Source organism: Macaca mulatta, chromosome 14 (assembly GCF_049350105.2).
Source record: "Macaca mulatta isolate MMU2019108-1 chromosome 14, T2T-MMU8v2.0, whole genome shotgun sequence".
NCBI lineage: Eukaryota > Metazoa > Chordata > Mammalia > Primates > Cercopithecidae > Macaca > Macaca mulatta.
The window spans coordinates 42,913,504-42,932,347 of NC_133419.1; the positions used below are offsets into that span (position 1 = coordinate 42,913,504).

The 18,844-nt window shown below is 36.9% G+C and overlaps 1 long non-coding RNA gene across 1 annotated transcript in view; it reads left to right on the top strand.

The window, feature by feature from the left end:
- LOC144334558 (uncharacterized) overlaps positions 1-18,844 on the top strand; it is a 49,794-nt gene that overhangs the window by 14,599 nt on the left and 16,351 nt on the right. The window contains exon 3 of the long non-coding RNA XR_013404524.1: positions 9,308-9,399. This is a non-coding gene — a long non-coding RNA (uncharacterized LOC144334558). The remainder of the gene's footprint in view (positions 1-9,307; positions 9,400-18,844) is intronic.

The window sequence follows — 18,844 nt, forward strand, 5'->3', positions numbered from 1 at the left end:
TTCAACATGTCTTCCTACAATTTGTATTTCCTTTTCATCTTTTCTTGTGCTTCTATTTTTTAAAAAAATGACTTACTTATCATTTTATTTATCCTTCAAAGTCTACTTCAAAAGTGTCCAAGACTGATAAAACTACTGTTGTTTAGGAACCCTCAACCAGTAACTGGGGCCTTCTAGGAATTTAAGAGACTCTAGGAAATAAGAAGGAAAAGTCAGTTAATAATAACTTCTCATCCTCATGAAGTTTCTCATCCTCATGAAGTCAGGAGACCATTAGAGACCAAGAAAGTGATGATGTGATGTTTCCTGCTCATCCCCTAATTCAACAATTTTATTGAGCACCAACTATTTTATTATTCTAAGTAAAAATGCATCATTAAATAAGACAAAAATTATCCTCTTATGATGTTTTTATTATGATAGCAAGGCAGACAATTACATATATATATATATATATAACAACACACATAAATATATAACTTAAAATTGTGGTGAGTGTAAAAACTCAAAAAGACAATAAGATTATATTTGAGGGAAATGTAGACATTTTGGTTGAATCTCCAGCACTTACTTCATCATCTCTTGATGAATAACAGCAATGCATGATTTGGAGAAGGATTTCAGTTCAAATGGTGATGACTCATATCTCATATTTATAAATTATTCCCATCTACTTTATCAATGATTGGTTCAAGCATAATCATATGACTCAGTTCCAGTCAAAAAATGTAAAACCAGTTTACTGCAGGCATCAGAGAAAGTTTAAAAAAAAATTTTTATAGAAGAACCATAACAAATTAATAGTTTTATGGTATTAACAAGGAACCTTGTGGCCCAGAATTTTCCTGAAACCATTTTTACCATCATGAAGGGGGAACCAGCTGTAGGAGGAATATAATGATATGGAAGCTGGACTTAAAAAAGGAACGAACTTGTTAGGGTACTAAGTCAATCACCTGAAACTCACCTGACCTCAGGATCTCCTCCTGTAGGATCTCATATTTCCTGCTGTTAACATAAACTTGAACCACATTTTCTTTTACCTGTTCCTGAAAACAAATGGCACAAAAGGCTAGATGGTCAGGCAAGATCTCTCTAAAAGGTGACGTTTGGACTGAAACCTAAATGATGAGAAGTAGCTAACTGACCAAAGATCTGGAAGAGTTGGAGACAGTCAGGATAAAGAGGCTAAGGAGTAAAGAAATAACAATCAGCTTTTTGAGGGACAGAAGGAAAGCCAGTGTGGCTGGTGAAGTGTGAACCAAAGAGAGAATGGGATAAGAACCAACTGAAACATACACAAGAGTCAGAGTTTTAACTGAGATTTTAATAGATTCAACGCATCTCTTCTTTGAAAGGTTTAGCAGAAATCGAAGTTTTTGTTATTCTTTCTGAAGTCATATATTTGTCATGACATCCAAAGCAAAGAACACCTTAAATGCTCTCCAACTCCTCAGCTAAGATCCACGTCTCAAATTTGAAGATCCTAAATTAGGCGATTCTGACAGAATGCTGAGTAATATACACCCTTTTGTTGGGCTATAAAAATCCAAAAACATAGGCAGAAAAGATTTGATGGTAAAAAAAAATTATTGTAAGACAAATGGGAAGGGGAAAGAGACAGTCAATATTCTGACATCCGGGCATACAAACAATTCTGCTTAAGTTATTTTAAATATCCAGAGCCAAATGGAGAATTAGAGACAGTGTTAAACTATCACCATTTATCTTCATAGTTTATTATTGCTTCTAAATCCTTAACATATTGTAAAACTAAATGCTCCATACTTTACTCACCTGTATAACACTTGTACGTATTCTATTTTAAACCTAATTTTGTTTAGTTATGTGCATGTGTATCTATGTCTTTCCCAGCAGATTGTAAGTTCCTGGAAAAGAGACAACTTTGAAATCTCTTTTGTATTCCCTCATCCTCTGACAGCTCTATCAATTTAATAGAAACTCAGTTCATTTTTGATGAATTAAATGCTCCTTAGTTGCCATTTAACACTGGCAGACAGGTGCTAAGATTCCATTTCTCAATAATTATATTATATAGAATGCATACTAGGTAAGCTCATTCCAATAGTTTGTGACAAAATTTTATATAAAAGAAGGATTCTATTTCAGTTTATAAATAATTACAGGCTTTTTTGGTCTAACTTCAAAATTTAACTGATGTCTGAGTTTCTGAAACCAACAATTCCTTCATTTGTTTCATAGAAACAACTGCTCTAAATTGCAAACAACTGTCTAAAAACGTACCCACATTCACATGGTACATTCACCTCATTCTTCAAATATTGGTTTCCTTAAGGAATCAGTATCTGGCACCCAACATTTGGTTTTGATGTCCTTCCTATGTGTTCGCAGAGCAACCTGGTTTGTATGACTCAACCTATGTAGTTCAGTCTTACTCTGATAGATACACAATGCATGTTTGGTTGATTAATCAAGAAAAAGTCTGTGACATCCAACTTCCTTCCCATCTGCAAGCTCTTATCAGAGAGACAGTCAACATAATAATGTCTGCCGTGTGACTGATACAATAAATAAATAAATAAATAAATAAATAAATAAATAAATAAATATTAATGCTGTTGATATTAGCAAAGTAGCATATATTATGCCAAGAGCATTCACACACATTATTTCGTTTCATCCTCAAGACTTCTTCTAAAGCCAGTGATCCTTCCTCTGCTCTTCTCCACTTCCATCTACAGGCTAAGGCAATGGAAATCGAAACTCAAAATGAGCTTTTTTTTTTTTTTTTTTTTTTTCTTTCTGAAACTGAATTTAAGTCTGAAGGATTCTAGAAATATATATATACACACACACACACACACATATATTTTATATATATATATATATAATTCACTTGTGTTCAATGTACTCTATTTATTGAGTCTAAGAATTCCTTGAGAGCCAGGGGAATTATTTATTTATGGTATTCTTTTCAGCCTCCCACTGTAATGCCCAGCATGTGTTATGTGCCCATTAAAGGCCAATTGAATTTAAACAAGGAGGATCATTTCTTAAAATTCTCAACAGTGAGGCTACAAGTGCAAGAAAAATCTACTTTATTTTCTAGCCAAATCAAAGTTTTGCTTACTCAGATATTTCTTTTTTCAATTATTCTGCTTAACCAATATTTTACTGAAGTAAAATAAGTCATCAAATAAAATCAGTTTCTCTTGCAAACTAACATTTTTCGTTTTGCTTCACATATTCATTAGTAACCTTAAAGTACGCTATTTTAAATATATTATTGATATAAACTTATATATTTAAAACTGAGTATATTACCATGTTTATCTTGCTATTTGCTGGACATCTTAACAAGTAAACTTGATTCATTTTCAAGCTTTTGAAAGAAAATGTTCCGGCAACTGCTAGTTGATCTTGGTGAATCAGGACTAGCTCCCACAATTAACTTCTGAGATTTTAAATTTGTCAAAGAGAAAGTACAAATGACTTAATGTGTGGAAGAATGTCAGTGTCCACTGTATTATGATCTGATAGTAAGCAACCTCAGTTCCTCTTCCTGGTTCCAACTGAGGTTAAAATGAAACTTTCTGGATCTGCTTCTGAATATTCTCTATTTTCGGAGATAAAAACTACTAAATTGTTGACATCTCAGTTGGCTCCATAACTGATATATTTCAAACTGTGTATTTACTTTAAAGTATTGCTTTACCTTTACAAATTTAATACACTTTAAAAATCCCTTGAAAATGTAAGTTTAGATTTTGTCATTATTGGGTAATTTGACATCGAATAAGGAAAATGAAATATTTTTATCTGTTTCAAACAAATGAAGATATAAAAGATGCTGCCATTTTTTTCCCTGGTTTATCATGTAGTTGCTGTTATACAAAGAGGAATGAATTCAACATCAAACATCTGTACTTCAATGTCAACATGCGGTTCAGTAGCAAACAAATGATTCCATGATTTACATGAAGAGCTAGCAGGTTTTAATTTTAGGTTGAATCAGTTTCTAGAACTTCTTCTAAAATTTGAGCCAACAATTCTGGGAAAATCATCTCTGATAAGTGATGAAGATAATATGTCATTGTTGTTGTTTGTTTTGTTTGTTTGTTTGAAAGACATCCTGGGATTCCTGAGGAACATAAAACAGCTAGAGTCACTATCAAATCAGGCTGGGATTCTTTAGCTCTAATGCCAGTCCATATCACTGTTGAAGCATTCTCACCACAGATTACTCTCCTGTTAAAGTGGCAATTTGAATATTTCCTCCAAACCTTTTGTTTTAATTATTAAATACAGTTGCCCAGAGAGATTTTTGTTGTTGCTGTCAGACTTTATATCAGGTAGGCTGTATTCTCTGCATTCCCTAAAACATTTCGGTATCTCAATAATCAGCTACTTGGTTGTCTTTCAGTTTCTTAAGAAGGACAGTCACATGTCACAAGAGAACTCAGCCAGGTATAAACAGACAATGAAATCAAAGCTGTACCAACCCCTTCCACCATAGAATCATGGACTTTAAGAAGTTTCAGGGACCGTCTAGCCCAATGTTTCATTTTACAGATGAAAAATTCTGAAGGTCACATGGTTCAAGACTTTTTTAAGATCATAGCGTCTACTAGCAGGTATATCTTCTGGCTCCTAGATTTGTTCGTCCTAAATCTCGTAGTCCTCAGATCTTCTCGTTGCCATTCTCGTATCCTCCTGTGAAGGACTAGCATCTTCCAGACTTCTTTTTCATATGGCTCCTGCTGGTTTAGGCCACTGGGAGGCACTGGTAGAGGACTGGAGGACTAGAAGAAGAAAGAAGCAAACAGTGCCTTAACAATATCTGTACATGGTAAAGCCATAATATTGCATTTTTCATATATGAGTATGATTAGAAAATCAAGATTTAGTCTATTAATCACAGATGGAAAATTTCAATGTTTCAAGGGGCTGGTTAGGTCACATAAATGAATAAGGCAGGCACAGTAGACACCATGGAGAACACTCAACCTATCTAGAGAAGACAGACTAACACACAGTTCCAGAAAACTACTGCCCTGCGAAAAGCTGGCCCATGCTGCTGACTTCTCTGAATTTTTCATTGAAAGGAAACACCTAGAACTGCATGTGAAATTTTCTTTTTTTCTAAGTGATAGCAAGCATTTCAATTTTAAAACACAACTATATGGACCAAATGCAATTTAACTGTGAGTTAAATCTGGCAGGCAGTTTATGATTCCGGCTTTGGGACAACAGCTCACCTCTAGGGAGGAAAAGTATATTTAAATATTCACCAAGAAGTGCAGGATTAAAGCACTCACTAGAGTAGTTCCTTTTCCCCACTGCTCTGCACGTCGAATACGTGGTTATTTCAAATAATCATTCTATCTTGCTAAAACATCTTAACATAGCTGCTTAAATATTGCACTTTACTTAGTGTGTTTAAACACAGACTAAGCATGATCATACAGAGTTTTGGGGAGTTAAAAGGGCAACATTTGATAAAGACCATCAAACTGAGTTGCCAAAAAACCAAACAAATCCTGCTGTAAGTACATGGCATACCTTCAGTTATTATCTACAAATAAACCCTGGTAATGAGGTTTGGGATTCCTCTCAGTTGCATGTTGATGATAGATTCTCTGTGGAACTGACTCTAACCCATTAAGCAAGCTTGTTCCTGCCACCATGGCTGTTAATTTGACAAGACACTGTCGCATTAAGTAGAACAAACATGTTTTCATCCAGTCAGCCATCCAGAACCGACATGGCTGTTACTCTAACAACTGGATATTGATTGGAATCACTCACCCCTTCTGACCCTCCACTGGGAGGTGGAGACCAGGCTCAAGCTGGCTGAAGATTTGCCTCATTGGCACACATGGGTAGCATATTAAGGATAGCCACAAATTTTAAACCATTTAGCTCCTTGTCATGTTCATCCTTCAGGCACTGTCTGGTTCTCAGTTTCTTCAGTGGAGCAATAGGCTCCCAATAAATCATTGTTTATTAATTTTATAGATCTACACATCCATTTGTGAGGATGAATTTGTGCTGTTTTAGCATTTAAAACTTCATAAATGCAAAACATCATAAGGCACACAAAGAAATTTTACAAGAAGTCCAAAAGATAAAAAATTAAAACTTTTTAAATTCTAAAAGGTAGGATGGAATCTTCCCTCTCTTTTTAATCTATGTGATTGAGAGACATCCACTTAGTTTTTGAATGACCAATCCATTTAACCCAGATATAATCTTAAAAGGCTATAAATCAAGCTAACTGAAAAAAAAATGATATTTACCTGATGCTAACTGTTTTTAATCTGGCTATTTTTAACCTGCTTATTAATATGGGTACCTAACATTTAGTAGAGCTTGCTTTTCACTCAGTCATTCATTTACCATAGATAAATTTTAACATGTGAAATTGCTGGGGTATCATTTACCTGTGTCTCTATGTCAATCTCAGCATGTGTTAGGCCCTGCTCTGTTCACTAAACTTCACATGCATGACAGCATCCCATGGTTGAAAAGGACCTTAAAGGACATTTAGTCAAATTGTTCACCAGACTCCCTTGCCTGCTCTGGAACAGTCTCAAGAATTGGGCATTCAGTATTTGCTTGAACACCTCCAATGTTGGTAAACTCATTAAACTCATAACCATCTGGAGAATTCTATTAAAATATTAGACATATATCCTCTGTTTTTTCTAGTATAGGTCAAATCCTTCTTCTGCAGGGAAGTGATTCAAATATCGAAAAATAGTAATGATATTCTCTTTCTGTCTTCTTCAAGAGATATGGTTTGAATTTATGTCCTCACCCAAGTCTCATGTCAAATTGTAATCTCCAGTGTTGGAGTTGGGGCCTGGTAGAAGGTGACTGGATCATGGGGGCAGATTACCCCTTTGGTGTTGTAGAGTTCTCATGAGATCTGGTGGTTTATAAGTGTGTGGCACCTCCCTGCATCTCTCTTCTGCTCCGGCCATGTGAAGTGCCTGGCTCCTTCTCTGCGTTCCACCATGATTGTTAAGTTCCCTGAGACCTTCCCAGAAGCTGATGCTGCTATGCTTCCCCACACAGCCTGCAGCACCATGAGCCAATTAAACTGATTTTCTTTATAAGTTACACAGTTTCAAGTATTTCTTTATAGCAATGTGAGAATGGACTAATACACTCAGCTAAACACCTCAGTTCTTTGAACTACTTATCTTATAGCAGTCTGCAAACTGTGATCTAAGAGCTGTATCCAGCCTTTCACCTGTTTTTGTAAATAAAGTTTTATTAGAACAAGTCCATTCAATTACATATTTTCTAAGCTGCTTTTATACTACAATGGTAGAATTGACTAGTTGTGAGAGAGAGCGTACAGCCCCCAAATATTGAATAACCTGGCCCTTTAAAAAATAGTTTGTTGGCCACTGTCTTATACCATGGTGTGCTAAGAACCCTCATCATCTGTATTCTGGATGTCTTTCAGTTTTTCACTATTGCTATAAGCCTGTGACCTGCAAAACTCAAGAAGCTTGTGTTACTTGTTCTGGATACATTTTCTATTAATGTAGAAATAAGTCCTTTGGCTTACAAAAATTCTCCATCCTAAAGCACAAAGAAATCCTCAGTTAAACCATTGAGATTAGCCTGATTTATAGCAGAAAATATAAAGTTTTGCTGTTTTTCTCCAAGTGTATTCTCATTTTACTGTTCCATCGTTGCTTTAAAATATACTTTTGAGTACCTGTTATTGCAGAGCATTGTTCTAGACACTACATAAAATACTAAGACAGGGTTCTTCCCAAAAGAGTTTGCATCTGGTTGTATGGAGGAAAGTATTTATAAAATACCTGATACATTTGGGGTTTTACAAATCTCCCTTCACTGGATTATCAGCTGCATAAGGTCAGGCTGCCTTGTCTGCTTGGCCCTGTAACGTCTCCCCAGTGCCTAGAATGGTGCTCAGCATATGGTAAATTATCAGCAAATATTTGTGGGATGAGGGAAACGATTAGAAGAGGGAGACAAAATGTAATCAAATATTAAATTATGTGATAAAGACTATACAAACAACAGGAACTCTGGGAAGAAATAGATCAACATGGTCTGGACAGAGTGCTGAATGGAAACTTCATCATGGAATCTAGCTTCTCCTTTTAAAATAGATATCTCTTCTACAATCTGCAGATTGTTATTTCTCACCCACATCAGAATCCTCTAGTTGGCTTATTAAAAGGAGACATTCTTGATGCCTACGAGGACCTCCTGAATCAGAATCTGGCTGCCATGCCCAGAAATTATTCTTATGAATTCTAAAATTTGAAAACTACCCCTCTCAACAGAAGGTGACACAGTCTCTATGTGAATACCTCTAGTGATGAAGAACTGACACTCCCACAAGCTTCTGTATTTGTTAGCTTTAGTTGTTGAAAAATAATTTTTTACTGAGTTGCAATCTGCCTCCCATCATATCTAATCATTGGTCTCAGCTGCATTCATTAGAGTCACAAGAGACAAATTTATTTTTTCTCTTGCATATGACAACTCTTCAAATGTGGAGAGTTCTATTAAATGTCTTCTCCTAAATCAACATGACTTAGATGCTCTTATCTTTGTAGTTGTTGTTCACTAGCAGAACTTCCCGAGATCTATCAGTTACTCCGACATTCTGCTGAGGTGCCAGAGGAACCCGGCACTCAGAGCCAAGTAAGTGGTTTGGGAATCTGCAGATGAATCTCTTTTCCTTCTATACCAAATGAAACTGTCTGCCACACCCATTCATCATTCACACCTAAAGCCAGAGTGTGTACTTCCCCCTCTAGCCCTTTATGTTCAGTCTCAGCAGACTCATTGGAAGGGGTTGAGGAGACACGTGTTCATAGATTGTGGATTCCCATCTCCACACCATTCTTAACACTCCTGTCAAGTTCCATATTTCCCAACATCCATCTTAAAATGTGTCTCCCAGAACAGACTAATGTAGAGGTCAAGGTCTAAGTCAGAGTTAGACTTCACCACTAATTAGCTGTGCAACATTGGGTGGTTATTGTTTAAATTCTTTTACCCTCCATTTGCTTAATCTATAAAATAGAAATAATAGCACTGCCTCATATGGTTGTAAGAATTTAATGTGGTAAAGCAATCAACATAGTACCTGGTGGTATACAGTAGGAAATATAGGTAAAGCAATCAACATAGTACCTGGTGGTATACAGTGAGTTTTCAATAAATGTCAGCCATTATTACTACCTTCTTGGTAGAATGAGACTATTACATCCCAGCAATCCTGTGAGTGTTGTAATATTTTTATTTACATTTCTGTCTCTTTGTGCAGATGGTGAACACAGGCAGGGGCCACATCTGACTTATCTCTAACTCCAGGTACTAAAGAGCCACTGGGGAGTCACGTAATCCAACACTACCTAAGTAAGTTTTCAACCTCTCCAGTATTTTGCATATTACCAACCCCCTACTTTGTGCTTCTAAACTAGGCCAACCTAATACATGCAACTCTGTGGGCAATCAATTTTAGAAAGCCACCATCACAACAGCCTCTTCTTCATAATTTTCTGAAATCCAGCTTCCCTGACCCTGCCCTTGAGCCTATGCTGAGTCCATCTCCCTGTCTTACACCTGATCCCCTGGCTTGGTCACAAATTTTTACTTACAGGCTCACTTATGGACATATGGACTAGATTTGAGCTTGCTCTCTGACTTGCCCATATTCTGACCCTTATGAGTAGCCATGCTGGTTTCCTGAGTTGCAAACTCCCAAGCCTAGAGCAGTACCCTGTGTTGGACGTCTGGCCAGCACTCCGGTCATGCCTGCCCTATCATCCCAGAGAAAAGCAGTCAGGGAATAAGAAAGATGCCACAATACAGGGTTTGCTACACATCAGACTGATCTGGCTCACCATGTCATTTTAGTTTCAACTCTTTTGCTTTGCAGACAAAGGGTAAGAGCAACACATCATTAATATGTTATTGCATTATCAGTGATGAGGTGCTAATAAAGTTAGTTCAACAAGACATGGGTTACACATAGGTAGGTCCCAGAAAATTTTATCAGCATCAGCTCTGGAAGTCAGGATGATGATGACATCAGGTCTTAAAAGCAAACTGCAGGGGCTGAATCTGACCTCCTTTGTCTTTGTGGCGGTGGCTCAACACCCAATCAATCTTACAACAGCAGTGTGATGCTTTGCGCAAAAGAGGCTGGCACAATTCAGCTGAGTGGGCGGGTTGATGGAAAGTGACTCTGGCATTGCTGAGTTCAAAAGGAATTAAGGATTCATGAGAACGCTGCACAGGCAGGCAAGCATAGATCCCCGGATGAATGCTGAATGAGTCACAAGGGAGACCTGGCTGGGCTTCGAATCCCAAATAAGCAAGGAATTGCTTTTTGATGATGCCGAACTATAAATATCATCACCTCAGAAAACCAGGTTCTCCTCTCAGTGTCAGGAATCAGCAAAGAGGACTACAAGGCCAAATGTGTACGTTATTGACAAACATAATGCTTTACATAAAGAACACTGCCACTCTAAAACCAGTTGTGAAGCAATTTTGAATTTTTCTTAATATTTTAATTGTACTTTAATCAGAGTAAAAAATCATGGGTGGAATTCAAAAAATTTCATTTTTTGGGGCCACTTCACTGGCAATATAATTACAAGCATTTTCTCTGGTCCTAATCTGGGTTTGGTTATGAAATTGCTAATGTCTAAGTATCACATATCATAAAAATGAGTGTGTTTCAGGTTTGCCTGCCACTTTTTCACTCCAACTCCTTACATTTTTTTGAATTTCTTTCTTTTGACCACGGATGGAAAACAAAGAAACAAAAATTGTATTTTTTTGCCAAAATTTTCCAAAAAGCATTGAAAAAAATGTGTCCAAAATCCTTGGGTTTTAAATACTTGTCTCTGTTGTGCTTGTCACGAGCAGCTCTTGTGGAATCCCTCACTGCAGGACTTGATGAATTAGTGCAGACCTTGCTCACAATCAGGAAAGGTGTTAAGGGCTGTATCCTTGTGACTTATTCAATTCTGCAAGGGTGGATGGGCCTTATTTTCAGCAAAGCTGGGCCCACATAATTGTCACAATAGAGGAAGTCAATATCCTGCTTAACATCCAATATGGTTCTGTATTCATCAAATGCCTGGGATAGGGTGATATGTGTCAACACTGGAGCTTTATGTATAATTTTTTAAGTATATACAGAGACACATACGTACACAAACCTCATACAACACCATATTCTCACCATTGTGCCTTCAATATAATGTGTCAAACAATGGGAACTAATTTAGGGGTTAATAAATTATGTATGTAGAGACCTGGATCAACATGGCTATACTCAACCGTAATGTTCAGCAAGCTGATTAAACCAAGGCAGGTCTGAGCTCTAGACTACGTGACCAGAATTCCATGAACAGGGTCCCTGCATCATCTGGGAAGAATTCATCTACTTTCCCTGCTCTCTTCCAATTTCTGACTGTTCTTTCTGTAGTTATTTGTCAATTAAAAGGAAGGAGACAGTGTTGCTGCTACACTGTGTTCCTATCTTCACTAACATCTACTAAGAAAATTCCAGCACCTTGCCTGACAAATGCAAATAAATATTGTATCATTTTGATTAATCACAGTAATATACACAGACCACTCAACTTTTTAAAAAAAAGAATCACTGGCTTTTCAGGACTTTCTGGGAGTTTTTATTGTTTTCCTTCATTTTACGGTAATGTAAAGGAGAATCATGCTACAAAAATTTAATACTTATCTTTTCCTTGAATGTAATTTATACCATCTAAACTCCTCTTTGATACTTTAAAATTACTCTGTTGGCTCCTCACCTGGGATTTTTATAATATAAATAAAATGTTCTCTGCATTAAGACTTAGGCATATAAATAAATAAATTTATACATTCCTTTCTCTGAAAAGAGTTACAGATCGGAATGTACAATACATGATATATTTTTATTCTTACAATCTTCTCTCACAACATGCTTATACATTGTACATCAAAACCAGGTTTGGGCCCTGCTAAACTTCATCTGTGCATGTGACATATATTAATGTAAAAATCTTATTATTTTCCTCATAATAGAAGCACTTGAAAATTTGCTTAGAATCTCCAGAAGCAAATAATAGAAAAATTGGTATCTAAGAAAGTTGGGGGAGTATCAGAATAGCATTAAAGGCCTTTTTGAGTTTTAACAAAAAATGAAAGAAAGAAAAAAGAAAGAAAGAAAGAAAGAAAGAGAAAAGAAGAAAGAAAGAAAGAAGAGAAGAGAATGAGAAAGAAAGAGAGAGAGAGACCCTCCTTCAGCAAGGTGTTTAGAGGTTCAAGCTCTAAGATACCATGCGCCATCTGGCCTCAGCCCGTCTTCCCAGTCCTCTCTCTCTCCTCCTTACCCCTTCCACTAGCCTTCCTATCCTGTCCTATTGGCTACTGTTTAGTCCCTGAATATATGCACTATCATACCACTATGACTTTGCCCATGCTGCTCGCTATCTTTCCACCTCCTCACTCCTCCTCTACCTATTGGGGTCCACTTAGTTTCTGAGACTTCATCCAAATCTCACTTTTTCTGTGAAATCGTCCTCAAGTATACCTTGTTCCACATCTCCTACTCACCCAACTAAAAAGAATGTCAGCCCCTGGTGCATTAAGTACAGTTTGTCTGTCTCCTTCAGCCTCTAGGACAGGAATTGGCATAAGCAGTGGATTATGAACAAATTAACCAATTGCCAATGTACAAACCTTACTTCAGTCTCTATGACCTTTCCTTTTAGAACCACACTTTGCATTTTATTATTTTTGTTTTTTAACTTTTATTTTAGGTTCAGGGGTACACGTGCAAGTTTGTTATATACATAAACTTGTGTAAAAGGGGTTAATTTACAGACTATTTCATCACCCAGGTACTAAGCCTAGTACTGAATAGCTATTTTTTCTGCTCCTCTCCCTCCTCTTAGCCTCCACCCTCAGGTAGGCCCCAATGTATGTTGTTCCTTTTTTTGTGTCCATGAGTTCTCATCACTTAACTCCCGCTTATAAGTAAGAACATGTGATATTTGGTTTTCTGTTCCTGCATTAGGTTTCTAAGGATAATGGACTCCAGCTCCATTTATATTCCCATGAAAGGTGAGATCTTGCTATATAGTATTCCATGGTGTATATGTCCCACATTTTCTTTATCCAGTCTGTCACTGATGAACATTTAGGTTGATTCCACGTCTTTGCCATTGTGAATAGTGATGCAATGAACATTTGCATGCATGTGTCTTTATGGTAGAATGATTTATATTCCTCTGGGTATACCCACAGTAAAGGAATTTCTGGGTTGAATGGTAGTTCTGTTTTTAGCTCTTTGAGGAATCACCACACTGTTTTCCATTATGGTTGAACTAATTTACATTCCCACCGATGGTGTATAATTGTTCCCTTTTCTCTGCAATGTCACCAGCATCTGTTATTTTTTTCCTTCCCTAATTTCCCAGTGAACTCTGCTGCTTATTGGTGTTTCAAGTGTCCTTGTCAAGCCCTGGATTTCTTCCTGTTGATGTAATATTCACGTTATCACCAATATTAGGCCCTCTACAATTTCTTTTGGAGGTTTCTGACATGTCTTAAGACTAGAGAACACCATACTGAGTAAGAGTTAAGAAACTGACAGTCTGGACCTTAATATTTTACTTACTTACTCCAAGGCCTAAGACAACCACTATTTATTTCTGGGTCTCTGAATACTCACTTGTAAAATTAGGAGGATACACTGAGTGTCTAAGGTCCTTTGCAATGCGAGAAAAATCTGTGGCTGGTAAGGTTTTCAAGAGTAGTGTCTCCGGTAGGAATAATTTCAGCTTGATAAAGATTTAATTTATTCATGTATTCATTCAACAAATATTCATTAAGTACCTATTTCATGTCAAGCATTTTTTCTAAGATCTGGGAATACAGCAATAAGCAGAATGTAAATGTAAATACCATCTATGTAGCTTACATTCTGATAGAAGTAGAGAAAATAAATTATAACTCATCTATGTATGTGAATGTGTGAATGAATATTTATTCTATCTTTCTATAAAATCAAGCAGTTTTAAATGCTGTAGCAGGAAAAAGTTTAAGAGCAGTTTAATGTGGAGAGAGAGGGAATATTGTTCAGGGCAAAGGTAGAAAGATAGATGGACCTATGATTTCATTCAGTATATCCAGTGAGAGAAAGACAAAGTGTGTGTGTGTGTCCCCCAGGCAGATGGGACAGCAAGTGCAAAGGGCCTGTGGGGTCAGAGTACGACCACTTGCTCAAAGAAGATAAAGAGGTTAAATTGCAATAGAATTAGACAGTGAATGAGAAATGAAGTTAAAGAGGCAGAGGTAGAAGAAATAGGTCACTAGGGCCCTGTGGGCCATTGTAAATGCTTGACTTTGAGTGCTGAGAGATTCTTGGAGGAATTAAAATAAAAGAGTGACAAACTCAGATTCAACCCCTTGGAAAGATCACTGTAGCTGTTGACTTGAAAATAGACAAGATATGGTCAGTGAAGTAGGTAAAGATAATTAAGAGGTTATTATAATAATCTACATATAAAACTACAGATAACTTGGACTTGGAAAGAAACCATGGAAATGGTGAGAGGCTGTTGGATCCCACTCATATTTTGAAGACAGAGCTGACAGAATTTCCATAGATTATTTATGTGCAGTGTAAGGCAGAAAAGGAGTTAAACATTGCAGTATTTGTGGCCTCAAAAGGGTAAGGAGATAGTTGGCACTTAGTGAAATAGGGAAGAGTGCAGGAGGAGCAGGGAAGGAATTCAGGAGGTTAGTTTGGGACAAGATAAGTTTGAAATGCCCCTCAAATATCCAAGTGGATGTTTCAAGTAGGCTGCTGGGTAAGAGTCTGGAATTCAAGAACAAGTTCTTTGCTAGAGATACAAATTTTAAAATGATTAGGACAGAGATGGCTTTATGAGATCTCAGAATGGATGATATTACTCAGGGAGTGACTACAGATAGAGAAGTGAATAAATGCCCTAAATATCAAATACAGTCCCAGGACACTCTGAAAATAAGAGATTAAGATGATGAGGAGAAATGGGAAGGAGTGATGAGTGAGGTAGCAAGGGAGCCAAGCCAACACGTCCCTGAAGCCAAGTGAAAAGTGTTTCAGGAAGCAGATGGTATACTATGTCCAATGCAATTGAGAAGTAAAATGTGGTAAAACTTGAGTCAACTCTCAATTCCCATTGAATTACTGAGAGTCTTTCTAACTGTGGTCATTGTAGATCCAGAGCAGATATACATGGCAGCCTGGGCCAGATATAAAGAGCCAACAGATCCTTGCCTCAAGGCCTCTTAACTTAGCATCAGGTAGGGGACTAGATAATAGCCAGCATATAAGCATTCCTCTCCACCATCATCACCACAACCACTATAACATACACACACACAAACTTGTCATATGTAATTCTAAATGTGAAAAGCAAATAACTTTGTAACAACAAAGTGTAACTTTCGTGTGAGTTATAGCACACCAAACGTTTGATGAATTACAAAGTATAACTTTGTAGCACTAATTGTTAATGTTGCTACTATGTTATTACTATTAACTGCTTTTTTGACTGAGTGATTAGCAACTATCTGGCATTATTTTAATCATTTTACATATGTAATTTTGTTAAAACCTCATGATGCCTTCTGAGATTATTATTAATACCACTCTGATTTTCAAATGAGAGTATGAAGCCTTAGAGAGGGGAAGTGGCTTGTCTAAGGTCACATGGCAAGTAACTGGCAGATTCTGTTTCAAAACCAAAAGTCTTCTTCCAGGTCTCTCAGCCAAGAAATAAGAATGGGAATGTTCAGGTCTCCTAAATGCCCTGTTCTTTGGATAATACATGTATTTTCAACTGTCTATTACCAAGTTTACTTCTTTGTGATTCACAATAGGGATAGGTAATCTGGAACTAACTCCAGAAGTTTCCTGATGTTTAAAATACAGGCAATAGCTAGCTTTGCCATCCTTTCTTAGACAGTTAGTCATTGCTGAAACAAAGTGTTCCATGGTTAGACTGACCCATGAGTAGCCAAGAGACATTTGAGTGGTAGCCTTCCATTCCCTCAAGACTGTAAAGCTGACCTAAATAAAGTTACTAGCTATCATTTCTAGAATTACATGACCATGTTTCCCAGCCTCTGAGTTTACTTTTAAGAAATAATACTCCAGAGGTTAGATATCAGACCTCTAATGACTGGGCAGTAGTTGGAACTTTACTATTATCAAGTATTGATTTGGTAAGATATGATAGAATCCTTTTTCTTAAGTGATTAGTGGTTGAGATGCCTACTTTGAAAATAAACAACAATCATAGAGTAGAAATGCCAAGCCATTTGTTAGAGAGGGAAAGGAATCACTCAAATCCCTTAGTAGACAGAAAGAACTTTAAAATGTCTACACTATTAAAAAACTGATTTAGAGCACCTTTCCCCCCAAAAAAGACATACTTATAAGTTCAGACTATCAGTTTACCCCTTTGTATGCTAAAAAAAATATATTCTTGGAAAATCTTATTTCATGGAGAATATAGTGAAATGACACTGAACTCCATGTTTGGTGAATGCCAAAATGCTGTTCTTGGACTGTTTTCATTATTCTTTATGCTCTTCCATTTCCTATGACAACCTTGTTCAGGTAAACCTTTGAAGTATTAGAGAAGAGAAAGAACAACTGACTCATTCTCAGCAAGGCAAGTATGGCCTGAAATTGAATTTCCTAACAATGTGATAGGTTGTACTGAGTCATCCATATGCTCATCTGGTCTCCTCTATTCTTCATCAAGACCTTCCACATACCATTGGAAAAAGTCTCACTGGGATCAAGCCTGTGATGTCTAGCTGTAATTGTGTGTGTGTGTGTGTGTGTGTGTGTGTGTGTGTGTGTGCGCGCGCGCGCGCGCATGCACAGGGATATCAGAACCATTGGCCTTCACTAGGAACAAGATTAGGGGTCCTACTTCATTAACAGAACAGTCTAACTATAAGAGAGTTGCCTGATGCAATTTGAATCTGGGCTCTGATCTCATCTTTCCTTCCTCAGAGGCATAAGGTAACCAGAACACCAGATTTGAAGTCAGATACAACCAGGTCCAAATCCTCATTCTGCGGTCTTATTCCTGTAGCATCTTAGAAACTGATTTACATTCTCTGAGCTTTGGGGCTCTCATTTGATCAAGGGGAATAAGTAGACTCATGGCACGTGAAGTGTACTTATATATAGCAGGTGAACACATGTTCACCCCTTTATTTTGGACATCGGTGAAACTTGAGCAGTAGTATCTTTTGTCAATTTCTTTAAAATTATCATCCTGCTCTAGAAAGTAAAGTTATCAAGCTGTTCTTTACACAGTGAGAGCATTTAACTCATCGCTAGTTCTAAATTTAGAAACCACCTCAAAATCCGGTCAAAGCACTTACACAAAAGGATTTGTCCAGCTTTAACCAACTGGAGCTTTATGGGACTCAAATTAAAAGATGGGTGTGCTCAGGTGCCTCAAAACAACTACTGAGAGTGAAGGAATAATAATAATGACTAACAAATCTTAAGTGCTTATTACATTAATCATCATCTGCTGCTGTATAACAAACAATGCCCAAACATAAAGCAACAAATACTTATTATCTCTCACAGTTTTTGAGGGTTATGAGTCCAGAAGTGGCAAGCTGGGTAATCCTAGCTCTGGGTTTCTCATGAGGTTGCCGTCAAGATGATGACAGTTTAGTCATGTGAAATCTGTAGGGTCTGCTTATAAACTTGTTCACATGGTTGTTGGCAGGATTCAATTCATTGCTAGTTATTTAGTGAAGACCTTAGTTCCTCACCACATGCGCCTCTCAATTCAGCAGCTAAGTGCCCTAGTTACATACAGTTGGTTTCTCCCTGGAGCAAATGACCCAAGAGAGCAACCAGGACACAGGAAATGACTAGCACAGGAAATGACATATCATGAAAACTTCCATGGCCTATTCATTGGAAGTAAATCACTAAGTGTAGCAGCTGTCAATGGAATGCGAACTAAGCTCCACTTTGAAATTCACCACACCTATTATATGCTCTGAAGCCATTCCAAGTATGTGATGTAAATTATTTCTATTTAGTTTGTACCATAATTCCATGAGGTTAGAAATTATCATATTCCCCATTTTGTAGATGAGATACATGAAGCTTAGAAAGTTTGATATTCACTCCAAGATGCAATAGTGCTGGGCTTCTAGACCAATCAGTCTGAATCTAGAGATAAAACATTTTGAATAATCAAAAAATTTATTTACTTCAGTAAAAGTTTTAATATTTTTCTTTGAAATTGATAATGTATATCTAGAGTATTTAGCATGCTTTAGTAAACAGAATTTTTGATTAAGCAGAATATATCATTTTCTGACAATGTCAAGTAATTAAATATTTACTGTTTATGAATTAAGATGTATTGTGACAGTTAAATCTGAGTCTACAACATTTTTCTATATGGCTTATACTTCATTCTCAAACATCTATCCCAGAAGACTATTATTTAAAATATAAGCAGTAGTGAAGAAATTTAGCCACATATTCAGGTACAGAAGTTAAAAGTTGTAAGAGATTCTAATGGATTCTGGTATAAAATTATCTTAGTATCTTTTCACTCCCTTTTTTTAATTCTCACAGATTTATTTCCAATTATCTCATAAACGTGAGGCGGGAAAAGAGCCCCAGTGAGAAATAACTTACACGGTCATTTAAGAGCTGCTTTTCTGCCAGCAATTGCTTGAGTTTAATTTACCAGGAGACAAAATTGCAGTTGTTGAGACAGTCAAAGCAGAAGGG